General features: G+C 44.4%; 1 protein-coding gene across 10 annotated transcripts in view; it reads left to right on the top strand.

The window, feature by feature from the left end:
* MAP4K4 (mitogen-activated protein kinase kinase kinase kinase 4) overlaps positions 1–16,865 on the top strand; it is a 165,277-nt gene that overhangs the window by 85,614 nt on the left and 62,798 nt on the right. The gene's annotated exons all lie outside the window — the stretch shown is intronic.

Below are 16,865 nucleotides of genomic sequence, written 5' to 3'. Positions count from 1 at the left end.
TCATTTATTTGTGTTTCCTCTCCTTGAGCCTATAAGGCAAACCCATTATTTATAAATGAGTTTTTCAGTCTGAATTTTTTATTTCCTTCTCTCGCTATATTCCTTCACAACAATTTGTTTAAATATAAAGCCTTGAGTAAATTACAAAATGATAGAGGTGCACTGATTTATAGATCAGAGGGGGCTGCATCATCAGGCAAAGTCTCCAGTCAAATTTGAGGCCCTAAGAGTGATGTCAGTTCCTATTTCAGAATTGCTGCTGCTCATTAAAAGAGTTTGGAGAAATATACCTAACCTTATCTTCATTTGCAACACAAATGGTTAAGAGTTTGCACTGTTCTTGTGAAAATGGATAGACCAGCTTGAAAATGCAAACTCATTCTCTTTCCTGTGTTTACAAATGTAAACAAACAAACACCCATGTAAATTCAGGAAAGGATTTCTTCCCCTGGCAGGAAAGAAAGGAGGATCAGTTGCATTTTCTATTTGTAAATGTTCAGGCAGCATCCTGTTGTGATAGCAGTGCTTTCTCATTACGTAGGTGTCTATGGGTTTCCCCCATTTTCTACTTGCTTCTTCAAGATGTGATTTTACAATACAACAAAGCCAGTTTGTTGTCTGGCTGCTACTTCAGGGGCAACCCTGCCTCTCTTCCTCCCCTTTCCCAGCTCCCCTAGGACCACCATCTATCTGCTTCCATCCTGCAGAGAGATCCACTGGCAATAAAGTGTGTATGTGTGTATATTTATTCATATACATAGTGTATGTATATACACACTTTTATTAATATACCTATAAATATATATATTATTACAGATTAGATTTCTGTTGTTTTCACCCCAGTAAAAGCTAGCCAGGAGCTGGGCAAGAGGGGCCAGGCAGGGCAGGGAGTGAGAGAGGCAGCGGCTTGGGAGCTGGCTCATAGCAGCATGAGCAGCCATGAGGCTGCCTGGGGAACACTAGCCCCAAAGCCATCTCTTTACAGCGGGAATCTGAGAGGGAAGCCAGCTGTGATGCATTTCTGACAGCCTGGCTGCTGAGGAGTGTTTGTAGTGCTCCACACCTGTGGATTTAGAAATAAAGGATGGAGTGTAAAGGTATTCTGCAGGGATTCCCCCACCTTCTGATTCTTTCCACTGTGCAACAGACTATTTTTAGTCTACTTGCTTGCCTCAGAAATTACTTCACTTTATGCTTTGGACCATTTCCATAACATTTGTTGTGATTCTGAATTCCAGCCTTTAGGATAATGTCAGAGCAAAGAATTGGTGGGTGGCAAGCTCAGTTCCAGTGGTGTATACAAAAAACCTGTGCTGAGGAAGCCTGATCTGGTGACCCATGGGAGACTGGCTTAGGTGAACCACTTTTTGGACCTTGCCCTGTATTTGCAGGCAAAGAACCATGTTAATTATGAGTTTAATAGTGCTTTGGTTAGTGAATGGCTAAAGAAAACAAGCTTTGAGTGGGCTAATCCAGGTAGCCAAAGTAGATCTACCTCTGAAAGACATCTGTTTGCTTTAAGTGAAGTCTGGAGTCAAAAGCCTAGCCTGTCCTTGCTGTATATGGTTGTGTGGTAGCATTGCTAATTCACTGGATACCACTCTTTCTTCCTCCAGATACTAGATAGGTATGATTTAAATCAGTTTCTTTGGCAATAAAGTGGTCCTAATATAAATAAGGTGTTAGAGGAGACTTTACTGTGGGAAAGAATGCTCATTTTAACGTTGTTGCATATGAGGCATCTAATGGTTTGCCACTTTGAGATATAAAAATATGTAGCTGGTTCTGTAACAGGTGAATTTCATACAGCTGGTTGACAAAGCTGAAGAATGCAAACGAGTGGGTTTAGGCAGAGTCTTGTAGTTTCATAGGGAAGACCTGCTGACACAGTAGCATCCTTGTCGCAGTGCTGGATTCAGAGAGGGATGTAGACTGGCTGGCAGTTAATAGGAATTTTTCTTAGGGGAAAAAAAAAAAAGTTGTTTCTTCTACCGGTCTCTGCAGCTCAGTAATGCATGGGATGAGTATAGTTGTGGAACCTCAAGTATTCAGGAGCTGTATATTCAGTGAAGAGCAGAAATTACATCTGTTGCTGAAGCACAATATAGATTACAAGTTGTATTGTTTGGGATAGGAATAAAAAAAGGAAAAATAAGACATTTAATATCATGCCTACATTCTTGTAAATTTCCCACACAGAATCATAGGATGGTTTGGGTTGGAAAGGGTCTTAAGATTGTCTAGTTCCAACCCCAGTGCCATGGGTCTTAGTTAAGAATCATAATGGATTGATGCTGGTTTTGGATTAGAGTCTAATCCATTGTTGTTCACAAAACACCCATATTCATCAGCCTTTGGAGGACAAATAGAGTGTGGATAAATGGTCACAAACGCTCTGCTTAGTGTGGCTCTGTGAGCTTTTGTGTACTCCTTGAGACATGGCCATCTTGACCTGGTGTGGCTGGTGAGAAGTAATTTTTTTGTGCAAGTGTTTGTCTACATTTTATCTCCTGGTTGCACTCAAGTGAGTACTTGTGTGACTGCTGCACCTTTGGCCATCACTAGAGGGCTTCGAAGGGCGAAACCTGCTTGCCTTCCACACGATGTTAAGAGCCAGAAGATTGTTCTGGAACCTGATACACAGCAACATAGCAGAGATCTTTGAGTTAAGATAGTAGGAGCTTATTGGTGTTCAGTGTTTTTCAGTGTCTTCCACTCAGAGAAATTGTTTCATCATTATTTTTTTTCTTTTTTAGCCTTCTCTTTTAAACATCTTTAGAAGAGGAAAGGTGTGAGGCAAGAAGGGCTCATGGACAGCTGGCAGCAGATAATGGGCTTTGGGGTGTTAAGCACTTCTCTGAAGGGAAGAGGTGGGAAATGCAAGTTGTTGGTGTACATGAGCATGTGCCTGCTTTGCAGGCCAAAACTGGGTTGTGACTGTTGCATGGCTGTGTGCACTATGGCTCCTGGGGAAAAGTGTCTACTCATGAACCAAAGGCGCAAGGGAATAAGGGCTCTATTGTATGAAAGACAACCTTAGCTGGATGTCTTGCTTTGAAGAGGTTTGCCAATGAGTTGGAGAGCTGCCCTCTGCCAAGCCTGCTTTCAGTGGAGAAGTTTTATAGGTCATGAAAAGCAGTAGTGTCCGTTTCTTACACTGTGCCTTGCCTTTATATGCAGCAGTGCACATGCACTGCTGTCATCCCTTGCGCTTTGGATCGCTGGCTCGGCGTTAGCCCAAGGAGAATTGTGAGTGCCTCCAGTTTCTCTCCGAGGTGTGGGAACGTTGGAGCACATAATGGCTGCGATTCAAAGACAAATGCTAGCTCTTTGCTGCAGATCACTTTGGCAGAAACTCCCAGATGCTCAGAGACTACTGATGGAGCTGCTTTGGGGTGACTTCTAAGAAAGAAGGAAAAAGCACCCGCAACATTAGAACTTGCCTTCTTTTTTAATTATTCTGTTTGCTATCTTTATAATAGCCTCCCTGTTCTTTTTCCTATTCTGCATCCACCGCCCTTTGCTTTTTAATTCATGCCAGCCAGAGTGCAGCTAAAGGCTTTTCCTAGCAGAGCGTCATTTGTTAGTAAAGCAGCAAAGACAAGCATAGCCAATTTAACCAGCAATTTCTGAGGCTTTCCTTTTTGACTGGGCTTTGGGATTTCTCCATGCGCTTGTTGGAGGGGTGAGGCTGCAGGAAACCGCAGGAGAGGAGCCTCCAGCCGTGATGGGCTTTGTTCAGATGCCTGTAGTCTGGCAGAAGCTGACCTCCGCAACACATGGTCTTTCACTTAGCTGCTTCTCTCGAGCTATTGGAGAGGTCCGATTTGCTGTGTGTGGGATTTCTGCTGCTTCCATGCTGCTTGGTAATGTTTCCAAACCAACCAGCGGGTCCTTGCCTTGGTGGTGGAGCTGTAGCTGGCAGGGTTTCTGCAGCCTGTCCCTTTGTGCATGGCTTCATTGTCACACAGCTCTGCTCTAAGCAAATCCTTAAACTACATCCCCCTGAATTTTGGAGTTCTCCAAACAATCCAGGTTTCTTCCTTCAGATGTAAATGCCTCCCCCTCCCTTCAGCCCCCATGCTTTGGCAGGGCTAATTGGTCTTTGTTTAGTTTCAAATCAGTGTGATTAAGAGAAGATTTTTTTCAGACTGTCACTTCATCCTGTTATGGGACTAACAGTAAAAAGTTGTAGTATCTGTTGGGATGAATACCCCGTGCACAGAATTACAGGCCTTTTCCTGCTCATGAATCATCTTCCTCTGAGACCCTGTAAGTGATATCATTACTTTTGTTTTAAAGGAAAGGTCCTGAGAAGGCAACCATTTATTTATCTGGACAAGAGAGGCCATCTGGTCTTCTTTAAAACATGTAACTGTAGAATTTATCCTTGAAGACACTGCTCTGGGTGTTCAAGGTGGGCACAGCTCCCATGCAGATGTTGGCTGGTGGGTGTATTGAGGTGGGCTGGGGCCACGTTTGGGACAGGAGATGGATTGGTAGCTGGTGGCTGGGAAACCAAAATGATGCTTGTTGTGAGGGAGATGAGTTTATTCCCATATAGGAGGATTTCAGTGGAACACTTTATGCCTGTGTTTATTTTACAGTCAAGTTGCAGAGTGTTGCTTTTTAATAGTGGCTTGCAGTACAGGAGTAGGCTGTGCCTGTCTGAGAAAAGAGTCCCCAAAGCAGTTCCAGAAAGCTCACAACACACATACATGTCATCTTTCTGCCATGCTTCCTTTGAACACATGCAACGCCCAGCAAGTGGAATAAGCAAAAAGTGATCCCCTCACCACAAACCTGAAGGAGTGGCATTGCCCTTCGCAGCCCTGGGGAGGTTGGACAGGGCTTTGAGCAACCTGGTCTAGTGGAAGGTGTCCCTTCCCATGGCGGGGTGTTGGAACTAGGTGATCTTCAAGGTCCCTTCCAGTCCAGACGGTTCTGTGATTTATTATTTCTACCCTATAGCCCCGTAAGTCCCTTCTGCTGGTCATGGTGCAGTTGGGGAAGGTAAGGCAAAGCCTGGCAGGTTGGGGTTGGCTGGGGCCCCTGCTTTGCAGCATGGACAAAGAGCAGCCGAGACTGACCAGGAGCTGGTGCTGGGGTTGGGGATTGGACTTACGTCCCCAAAAGCCTGCCAGTGCTCTCAGGCTTTCAGTTCAAAGTGTGAGAGACTTGTGCTGAGATCTGAGCTGTTTGTTTTTAAACTGGAGAGTGAGATGCCATGATGCTGTGATTTTTGAGGTGAAATACTGTTTAATAAATGCAACCCTGTTCACAGCCCAACAGTGAAAGCAAACACATGCTGTACTATTAGGACCATTTAGATTTTTTCCAGTCCTATTTTCTTGGCTGTTAATCATGGTCTCTTTGTCACCTGCCCAGCTCTAGGGTACATGTAGCTAGGGTGTAATATTTTCTGTAAGTATTTGTTGCTTTTCTTTATCCTGATGGGGGCAGAAGGCCTTTTCTTCTCAGGCAGGTAAATAATTAGCTGGCTATCAGCAGCTTCCTTGCTCAGAGAGGGGGAGGAATAGAGAGAGGGGACCATGACACCCTGTCTGATAGATGGACACGAACATCTTGTGGCTCTGTTCATTGTTAATTCACTCCTTCAGCACCTCTCAGCTGTGAGGTTTCCAGGCGTGCTTGGCAGCGCCAACAACAAAAACATCTGGTCCAAGAATATAGTTCCCTTCTGCTGGCAGCTGCATGAAAATGATTTTGTACATAGTGGCGTAGTGCCAAGTGCACTTACTTGTACACTAAAGTGCACAGCCTTTATAGAGCTTTGGCAGTGCAGAACTGTTTTAAATGCTGTGCGTAAGTCAGCATTAATCTACCAAAGAAAATCAAAATCAGCAACTGATTTGATGGAGAACTTGCTTATCACGGGTGCCCAGACGTGTCCATACCTTTGTACCTGTGTAACAGCTGTTCCTGTCTGAACGCAAAGGAAAAGCCTTTTTGGTTGCAGCCCTGGTTGTCATCTGTCCTCCGGAAGGGTTTGGCACAAACACAAAGGGAAATTTGCCCCTCGCAGACATCCCTGAATTCCTCTCGTCAGCAGCTGCGTTTGTCTGTTACTGATAGAGGCTGTCTGTCTCCCCTCTTGTTTTAAGAAAGACCTAGTGTGTGCTGAAGAAAATGTTAGCTGTGAATCACATAGTTTGTGTGTCTGCTGGTAAATTGTAATTGGAGTGATTGGACCTGATAATTACAGAGTCATCATCATCATCTTGTCAGTCAGTTGTAAATCATTACATAATGGATTTCCCTTTTAAAAAAGAGTTGTATTTCTGAGTGCAGGTGTATTCTAGAGGTAAAATACAGTATCTGTATTCCATTTCTGCTTTGAAAATCCTTAGAGTTACAAGTGTGGAACTCATGTGAACAAGCAAGTTTAAGAGAGGTCTGTGCTCCAGCAAAGTTCCTTTCAGTCCATATATTTCTAGTTATTTCTTTTCTGTTTATTCTCACAGAGTAGCTGAGCTTGGTGACACTTATTCACCCCCACAGCTGCTGTTGGGTTGTAGGTTTCAGGAGTGCTGCAGAAGAGCATGGAGGAGACTCGGTCTGATCTGGCATCCATCATGGGTCTAGGTTTGCCCTTTGCAGAAGGAGCTCATTCCTCCCCAGGAAAAAGCAGGTGGTTGGAGGGCTTGGACACAGGCTATGTCAGTGGGTGTGCATAGGGCTGACTGTCTCACATCTGCCAACCTGATGTTAATCCTCTCCTCTGTTGCTGCTGGGAGGAGCAGTTCTCACCAAACCAGAGAAGGAGGAGAAGGTGAAGATGGTGGCAACGGGAGAAGGAACAAGCCTCCTCTTGCTTGGCTTTTGAGACAGTGTTTGCTTGTGATGCCAGTGAAGAAAAATGAAGGTATTTTGGGGGGTATTTTTACAGTTGAAAATAGAATATTGCAAGCCTGGAGGGTTGGTCAGTTCTCTTCTGCTCACCCCAGCCATCCACAATCTGAGCAGACAGTATATATTCACCCAAACACATGACAGTGGGCTGGTATTGCAGCTTTATTTGCAATCCCTTTCACCCCTCATCTGGTGAGAGGAATGGGCCTTTGAACCTCTTGGATCCTCCCTGTTCCTGCCCAGTGTTTTGCATTTGCAGTACTTTCTCTGCGTAAGGCAGGGGAGAAGGTTACAGATTACCAACAGAGGTTGAGCGATGACTAATATTGGACCAGAGAAGCTAAAGTGTTTAACCTTTAGGCAAAGATTACCTGAAATTAAAACTTGTGAGGACTTGTGCACTCGCACTGTGTCATTCAGTCGTGTTTGTAAGACACATGTACAGATCGGACGATTCCTTTTATTCCTGGGTAATTTACATATTTTGGCTGCTGCACAAAAGAAACCTTGTGTTGAATAAGTCAGATCATGATCTCACACTGGTCCTTGCTTACAAGGAGGTTTTTTGGAGGCTGTAACATAGCCCCAAATTTGAAGTTTTCCTTTTGTGGGTGTTAAACAGAGCATAGGTTACCAGCAGCATGTACAACGAGTGTTAAACGTAGGTATTAGCTCATGAGCCAGCGTATTACCTTCGATGTTTGGGGGTGTGATGGCTATTTGTTAGATGTTATTTCATCTGGCAGGTGTACCTCAGACAGAGGCACACCACTTCAGAAAGAAAGTGTTAAGTCTGTTTCTTCTTAGTAGTGGGCTGTGTGAAATACGTCACTTTCTAGAAGTGGATTGGTGGGCTGCAGAAGAAAATGCAGTGTTTTTGTTTTCAGGGCTTTCTTGGTACTCATTTTCTGACAAAATGTTAGTGTTGCAGACAGAGTTTTAAATATTTGGAAGGAAAAACTGCAGCATTCACAGCATTTTAATGAGGAGGGTTTGGTTAATTAGAGCCTGGAAGATTTAGGGAATGTGGACAGCTGAGGGATTAGCAATGTGTTACAAAGTTGTTCTTCCACCTACCAGTTGATTTGGGTTCAGAAGGCAAAGCCCGTAATCAAACTTGTAGTCTTCCACTGGCTGCTCGCTGGCCTTAACTGTTGACGCTCCCAGTGCACACAGCCCGAATTCATTCTGCTTAATTTTAGTCACATGCTGGTAGTACTGAAGCCTGGAACATAGCTGCCCTGGGCACCCACAATTTCCATTGGGGGAAATGTTCACAAAGGGCTGGAGCATGTCTCACTGAGAGAGTTGGGATTGTTCAGCCTGGAGAAGGGAAGGCTCTGTGGAGACATAACAATCTTCCAGTACCTAAAAGGGGCCTATAAGAAATCTGAGAGGAGCTTTTTACAAGGGCTTGTAGTGACAGGACAAGGGGGAATGGCTTTAAACTGACAGAGGGGAGAATTAGATTAAACATTAGGAACAAATTCTTCCCTCTGCACTGTGAGGGTGGTGAGGCACTGACACAGGTTGCCCAGAGAAGCTGTGGCTGCCCCATCCCTGGCAGTGTTCAAGGCCAGGTTGGACGGGGCTTGGAGCAACCTGGTCTAGTGGAAGGTGTCCCTGCCCATGGCAGGGCGTTGGAACAGGATGAGCTTTAAAGTCCCTTCCAACCCAAACCATTCTGTGATTCTGTTTAAGATGTCTGTAAGGGAACAGGCCTGAGATGGGTCTTTTCCCATAGAAAGGTGAAGGTCACTGATGGGCCTGTATCTGCTGGAAGTGTGAGGTACTTGCTTTGTGGCTGCCAGCTGCTGAGTGCTGGTAATTGTGGTGGTGCTTGTTTGTGTTCCCTCATATTTTTATTTTTTGTTTTAATTTGATTTTTAATATATGATTAGTTTTGGAGCACCACTGCCAGTCTGCTCTCTCTGGTTCACAAATCGGTGTGTTTGCTTTTGGCCCAAATAATACTACAAATGGAGACGTGCCAAGCTCTCCATCACTGTCAGGTGAAGAAATGGCAGCATGTGATGGAGCTTCTGATTTTCTTTTGTCAGCTACTTCTCCAGCCCCATCTCTTTCTAATAAAGGATCCTATATGAAACAGCCCAGAGGAAATGCCAAAGTGGAGTTATCTGTCCTTCCTTTCCTTTGTTCTGTTCCTGTTTGTGTGTTTGTGGTTACAGCATTTGGATTTGTGATCATGAAGTATTGGGGCATTTTACTTGATTTTTAGCATTTGGGTTTCATTCAATGCACAAAATGTAAGAGGGTTTCTTCATTTACAGTCTAGTTGGTCACTGGGTGCGAAGCTGTGTACTGAATCTGCCCTCTAAGGGAATAAGTGCTTTTGTGTGATCATAGGTTTTAATGATGTGCATAGTAGAATACTCATGTTATGCCAAAATTGCTGGTTTTTAATGTATTTTATCTTCCTGGCTTAAATTTCTGCTAGTGTAGCTTTTGTGTGGCATTTGCTAGATAGGAAATCCACTTTTAGTCATTCCGGCCTTTTGTTTTCCTTTCTCTCCTGTCTCAAATGCTTGCTTTCTGCCTTACCCTCCTCAAAGACAAAGCTTAGTGTCAAACTAGAACGGTAATTTCTTGTTTAATCTCTCTAGTTACATCAAACCTGCAGGACTCGGGAGCCTTTTCTGTCTCCCAGGTGCAGACTGCATCCCAGCAGTGTCTGGACTACACATGCAGGGAGGGACCCGTTTGAGAAGATGTGCCCTCCAGGCGGGAATGGCAGAGCTTCATGCTGCCTGGGGAGAGCAGGGGCCAAGCAGTGGGCAAACACCTCCCCTGGCTCTGTTGCCCCCAGAGGTGTTGTTTTCCTTGGCATCAAATGCACAGTGAGACTGGAAGTAGAAAAGATGTGCAACTTGCTGTATTTGTGCTTAGAGCCTGCTTTCTCTCCAGCATCTACGTCTCCTCTTGTTTGAGCATGGAGCTTTGCATAAAGGAAATTGTTTTAATTTCTTTTGTTCACACACAGGCTTATTTTTCATATCTGCTAGCAAGGGCTTGCTCTGATCACAAAAAATAGCCCTGACATTGGATATAGAATTGTATGACAACAGGCATTTTTAGTGTGAATAATAGTAATGGAAGCGGGGTACTAAACTTTTCCTCTTCTATGAAAGCTCTGAAGATGTCAGTACAAGGCTAGCTTGTTGCATAACTTGTAAGTAATTTAGGCTTGATGAGGATGGACAGTTAAATTGTATAGCTGGGATAAACAATGCAGTCTGAGCAGGAAACTTTTTGAAGTGATCATGACCAGAATCAAGGGACTAGCCTTGGAGATGGTTGAAGGGATTTACCCTCAGGTTTCTCTCTTGGTTGTCTTAGAAAAAGCCCATGGCATCCTGGGGTTTTACTGGGGGAGGTCAGCAGCAGTGCAGTCTCTGTGCCTTCAGTGCAGCTCATTCAGTGACTAGTGAAGGCATCGGGAGCACGTCAGGCTAGAAAGAAAATACTGTTGTCGGAGTGATTGGCAGAGGAGGTGGTTTGGGGGAAGACAACAGAGAAGTATTGTCTTCACATGGTTTTTGGCTTCTTCCTGCCGGCACGTGATTCCAGCTTCTGTGCTTGCACAATGGTGCTACACAGGCTCCTTCAGGCAGCGCTGGGACCCTGCTTAAGAGCTAAGCCATCCCTCTTGCTTTTTAGTCTTGCTTTTTAGTCTGCTTTAATTTGATTGTTGCTTTATGGCTGCAGTCTCAGAGATGGCACTGTTGCGAAGAATTTGGCTCGTTTTCTCTCTTGTTTCAGATGGTGCCTTTAGCATGTAGTAGAGAGGGTGTTGTGCCAGGGAGAAATAAAGCAGCCTGTGTTCTTCGCGTGTGTTAGAGAGTGTGTTTCTAACCTGCTTGATGAAATCTTGCCACTGAAGGTAACCAAACGTGGTCATAAGTACAGCACTGTTCTGCCAGCCAGTTCTCACGAAACTAGGGTTTTTTTGTGACCGTTGAAAAAACATCACAGCCGTGTTCTGCAGTCAGTGCAGTGCTGCCAGTCTGCTGCTTCTGGCAGTGTGGCTCTGTGCTGGCAGCGGAAGCATCTTGGAGGCTGTTGGGCAGCTCGCAGTGACGAGATGGGCTCCAGAAAGCTTGCAGATGGTAAAGCCCATGAAGGGCTTGCTCTGCATGGGTAGACAAGGGGTAAAGTCTGAGAGGCACCCACACAGTGATGGTGGGGCAGTGCTCACCACACATGCTGCTGCTTGATGGATGTTTAGTGCTCCTTCATTGGCACTGAGTGTGTGGCATGATGAATGCATTTTCTTGAGGGAGAACAATCCAGAAGCCTTCTTCAGAAGTTTGTGTTTGGAAATGGCTTGATGAACAGTGCAGAGAAATGAACATGTTGATGCCAGGGTGAGAATAGTCTTGTGTGTAAGGGGTCTGTGAAAGAGAGACCTTGTACATGATGTGGATAGGGCAAGTGAGTGCTGGTGGTGAGAAGGTAATAGAGGAGAGAAACAGAAGGGAAATAAAGTTGCATGAGGTCTTTAGCTTCAGGGTAACAAAGCTCAAAGGCTCCATAAAAGACTGAAGAAAGATGGGATGTAATAAGAAAGTTGGAGGCCTTGTATGTTGAGATTTAGGAGGGACTGTATATGGACTTGTTAAATGTTTACTGCTCGTCTTGATTAAAGTCTTTTCTTTTAAACAGTTTTTTTCCCTCCCAAGAAGCCCGAGTTTGCCGTTACTTTTTAAGAAATATTTTATGTCATATTCCCAATTCCAGCACTCTGCTGTTGCACCAGAGAGGATCACATTTCTCCATATTGAGCTCTCTGTTCTGCAAGCTGCTCTGCTTTACACCAGCTTCCTACCTTGACAGTCACTGGCAAGGACGTGCCTGGTGCTTAGTGTCTCATTGCTCGTGTGGTTAGGTTCCTCCTAAAACTAAAATCTCTTTCCCGGCTTGGAGGCAGTGCCACAGCTTCCAGTTCTGTGTGCAGTACTGCCCCAGCTCTTCTCGCCAAAGCATTTCCCTCGTGTGTGAGAACTTTATTAACAAGTGTATATATTATGGATTCCAGCACCAGAAAAGGTCACCCATTGTGCTAGGCACTATTCAGACTTTCCTTGGCCTAGACATATTCTGCTCCGAATGGATGCCGGCCAGGTCTGGGCTGCAGGAGGGGGGAGAAGGGAGGATGTGACACACAAGCAGAATGGTGGTTTGTAAATGTTGGTGTCGTGATTTACCCAGGGAGATTTTTTGGTTGTGCTTGGTGCCTTTTAGGATATTTTATTTTTTCTAAATTTAGGTGGAGAACAGAAATTGAAAGTGAGAGGGAGCAGAAAGGAAAATGAGCTGGATTTCTTGTGGGTTTCTCCTTTTTTTCTTGAACTTGCATGTCAGGGGGAGACAGTGAAAGAAGGGCCAAGTCATCATCATTTTGCTGCCTCTGAAGGCAAACTTAATTTCCACCACTCTGGGTATCTGTGGGTTAGCAGTCCCCTTCCCAGCACTGGGCTGAGGCTAGCGCCTGCCCCTCCACACACATTCCAACTCTCCCATGATTTAAAGAGTCCTGAATTCCATTAGCCATCACTGGAGCTTGTGATCCTCAGCAGCTCAGCTTACTCTCAGACCCCAGGCAGAGCATTGCCAGCTGCTGTGCTCCACACAGTGCAGCTCCCTGGGTATTAGGCAGGCAGAACTTTGTGAGCAGCATTCAGAAAGCAAAGGAAAGGAGACTTGGAGGCTTTCCTTTCCCCATCTCCCTTTGCCTGTGTGTTTGGCTTTTTGCTGCTGGGGAGTGGTGTTAATTCTGAAAGCACTTGATTGTAGCTTAAAATGACTGGATGTGTTTGTGGAGGGACAGCTGAGATTTGTTACCATTTCATTTCTTAAATCAAAAAGGGAAGTTGCTCAAGGGACCAATTTGTGTGCTTATACAAACTGATTTAGGGCAGCATAGAAATCATCTGGTGGGATAGGTAAACTTGCTCTTACCATGGAACATTGTCTTGCTTTATCCTTGCTTGGTTGTATTTTCTCATTCATGTTTCCCATCATCATCATAGTACTAGGGTAAATAGAAGCTTCTGAAATGGTTCTGAGTTTCTCCTCCCTGAGCTGTGCCATCCCTTGAGGGTTTATTTTGAATTTACCTCCTCAAATAATTTCCTTGTGCTATCAAGTTGGGGAAACAGTGTTATTCCCCCTCTTACTCCCCAGGTGTGTTTCTGAGAGATGGATTCTTGTAGGGGTCTCATACCAGTTGCAGTGCTGGGGCAGGTCAGGACTCTTTTGCTTGGTCTCCTGAGGCACTAGACTGATATTTAGGGAAGTAGATTAAAATGGGGCAGGCGTGAAGTGATTTTTTCTTTTCCTTTGGTTTTGTCCTCCCTGCTTCTGGCGCTTCTGGAGCTATAGCTCCCTTCTTCTTCCTCCCTACCACCAGCAGAAGTCCTTCTGAATTCCTCATCTTCTAAGAATTTGTACAGGCAAGCAGGATTTTCTTGCAATAATGATGAAGGGGGGTTACCTTTGAAAAGCGGCCTGACATGTTATCATTGAGTTGTTCAGATTAATATTCCTTACACAGATCTGCTCTAGTAGCTTTTATTTGGGAGTTCCTCCAGTGGCAGTAATGGTCAGATATTTAAATCATTCAGATACTGAAATCATTGCAGTTTTTTAAATGGTGATGTAATGGAAATGACAAATCATGGAGTTGCCATCTGCATGCAGGAAAAATAATCCGGTATTTAGCGTGCAGCGATGAATGGAAGAACAAGAGGAGTTGGGGGTTTGTGCTCTAGCCATAAGCAAGCTGATGGGGTGCCACTAGGTGGCAAGCTGAGAGGTAACATGCCTGGTTTTATTTTTAACGTGCTAATTCAAATGGTTAGAAACAGTCTCCATTTACACAGGCTGGTTTCTGTGCGGGTGTCGTGTGCAGTTTTTAGTCTTACAGGCAAAGTTGTTTTGATAAACAGCATTGCGGTTAGAAATCCCTGGAGATGCTGACAAATCCATTTAATCTCTGAAGGGAAATGCACGGAATGGGAGAGGAAAGCCGCTTCAAACTTGATTTAACCACGTGAGTCTTGCAAAAGTATAGCTTACCACAGAAATTACTGGTAATCAGACGTGCTGTCACAAACAGTGAATGTATAAGTATAAAACACTTACACCAGCCCCATCACAGGCCAGACAAAGAAGGTTTCAATGGGAGTTTGTATCCACAGATAATGGCTTAAAGTGGTAATTGATGCCAGCTGCATAAAATCACTAGGAAGGGCTCACCAGCTGCCTCTCTCCTCCAAGAAGAAAGGATGTACTTTTGTATTACTTCATGAGAATGACAATCTCTTGCCTTAGTCGGTTTTAATTTTCTCCTTTTGTGATTCTGGCACCTCTGCAAAAGGAGTGACTGTTAGTGGTGGTGCAGGGCGTGTGTTGTCAGGAGGAGGTGAGGGACCTTCTGTCTCTGAGGGTGGCTCATGTGCCAAAATTCTGGGATGGCCACCAACACACCTCCCTCCTGCACAGTAGGATTCCTGCACAGTAGGATCCCTGCTACAGGCTGCAGTCTGTCTTCCCTGCGGTACATGTGTCCATAAGGAGACCTGTGCAGAAATGGTCTTATCCGGTGAGATTTTTGGGTGGGATTCATCTCACCCTGATGCGAGACATTTGCAGCATTGGTGTCTGGATCTTGGCTAATGACCTCATCCTCCTTTTGTAGTTAGTGGAGAAGAAATAAACTCCGGTAGGGTGCGCATTGTTTGGTCTCTTTCAGATGTCCACATCAGGATGAAATCAGTTGGACCCTGGAAAAAAAACTGTTCCTGAATCTGTAACAGAACAATTTTGAACTGGTCACCTTTATTTTATTTTTTATTTATTTTAATTTTATACCAGTTGTTGTACCCCAGTGGTACCGCAGACTTTCTCCATGCTGATTCATCCTCATGATAGTTCCTGTCGCCAGAAAGTCTTCAGGACTCAGTGCCAGGGAGATATCGATCCACACTAAGTAAGTGGCGTCCTCCAAAGGCCTAGCAAGAATTACTGAGTCCATTTATTTTTGTAGGCTGGAATTTGGACTACCTTGAACTGTAGGTGAAACACTGTTTGTGTTGTGGACAAATGCTCAATGACAGCTGAAACAGGAGTTTGGAACCATTATTAGGCTTAGGTAAGGAGGATGCTTGGGGTTGCTGCAGGCCACTGAGCAGGTGCTTTGAGACGGCCACAAGGAGAATCTGGAAGAGCAGTAATTGCCTGCAGTCTTCTGGGTCTGTGTGCACCTTTTTTGTTGTGGTTTGGGTTTTTCTGGGGGGAGTGTTTGTTTTATTATCTGTCCTGGTCAAACCAGGACATTATCTTATTTTTCAGAAACAGATCCTGTCTAAGCATTGCCATTTTGGCTGTTGTTACAATACGTAAACATGAAGAACCTTTAGGATATCCTGCCCATTGTATTGTAAATGCTATTGTGTTCATGTGCTGAGGGTAGGAAGTCATTTTCATATGAAAATCTCAGTACAAAGTAGCAGATTAATCCAGTTATGCATATTAACCCATCAGCAATTAGGTCTCAAACCAGTAAGTTTAATAAAGCTCCCCTTACAGTTGTTGTTATTTTTTTGGCCTAAATTCAAAGTTCAGTGTGGTAGTTTTGAGCATAAGAACATATTCATATGGTCTAAATAAATAACAGAATCACACAAAAACAAGGACACCAGAAGCAGCTGAGGAAGCACTAAGTTAGCTTTTGGCTCAAAAACCTGTTCTGATAACGCTTTCTCCTGGCTCTGCTGTTCACTGGGAACTTTGATTTACAAGATTATTTTACTATTTCAGTGTTCCAGAAATACACACTATTTTACTTCAAGATGCGTCATGAGAAATTTTAAGAATAGTTCGTCCCTGGTTCATTTTGGGAGTTGTCTTATAATAATTTACGAGTAAGCACTGCATCACACTGTTAGTGTATGTGAAATAACTGTTTGCTTTGTGGCATAGCGTGTTTTCTTCTGATAAAGCCAGGGCTACTAGTGTGTATAAATAGTTAACATGTACTTAGTATTAACATCTGCATAAGTCATGAATAGGATATTTGATTGCTAGCATGGTAACAAATTGCAAGGAAGTTTAAGGCTTAAAATTTTCTCATGTAATCAGCTTTGACATTACAGGATAATCAAAATATTGATGCTATCCTTTCCATCAGCCAGCCACCCTTGGGAGCAGGGCTTTCGCTTTCTTCCTGGAATCAGTTTAAGGTAGACATTTTCCCCTGGATATCCAAGGTTAGAAAACTGTGTAGCGAATAAATATTTTACCTAAAGGGGTAAACCCAGCTGCCTTTTTATTCATTGCCTTAAGAGGTGCTAGGTGAAGGCTCCCACTGTCTAGGTGTGTTAAGAGAGCTGGGGGTACAATGATGTTGTCTTACTCAGTATCCACTGACAGCCTGCTTAGACATCACGTCAAAGCATGTGAGGATCCTTCCATGCAACACATCCTACCATCACTTCAAAACTGGATTGTGGATGTTTTTACGGAGTGATTGCATAGTGTTGCCCATTTCAGCTCTCTGAAGGGGTGACCTCCTTTCACCCAAGCTGCTTTCTGCTTGGCACCTCTCTGAGGTGGGGGGAGCCGGGGGAAATCCTTCCTCAGCCTTTGTGTCCAGCATCCTGTTTACTGCCCTGGCTCCTGGCCCTCTCTTCCTGATGCACTTGCTCTTCCTCCATAAAGGCAGATGCAGGAGGAGGAAACTTGTGCATGAGGCAAATGCCTTGCCCACGCAGGGAGGGGAATTCCTGATCTCCAACTCTGCTTTCCTGTGCCAGCCTCATGCTGGCACCAAGGGGGGGACCCTGTGGTCCCCACCGTGGGGGAACTGTACTCAGAGGGCTTGCTTTGGTGTCCAGCTGCATTAAGCCGCTATTCTGGCTTTTAAATAGAAGTGTTTGCAATTTTAAAAATCCAAGGAGAAAAAAAAAGAG

This window comes from Melopsittacus undulatus, chromosome 2, assembly GCF_012275295.1.
Source record: "Melopsittacus undulatus isolate bMelUnd1 chromosome 2, bMelUnd1.mat.Z, whole genome shotgun sequence".
Lineage (NCBI taxonomy): Eukaryota > Metazoa > Chordata > Aves > Psittaciformes > Psittaculidae > Melopsittacus > Melopsittacus undulatus.
This window is presented reverse-complemented; position numbering and strand designations above follow the sequence as displayed.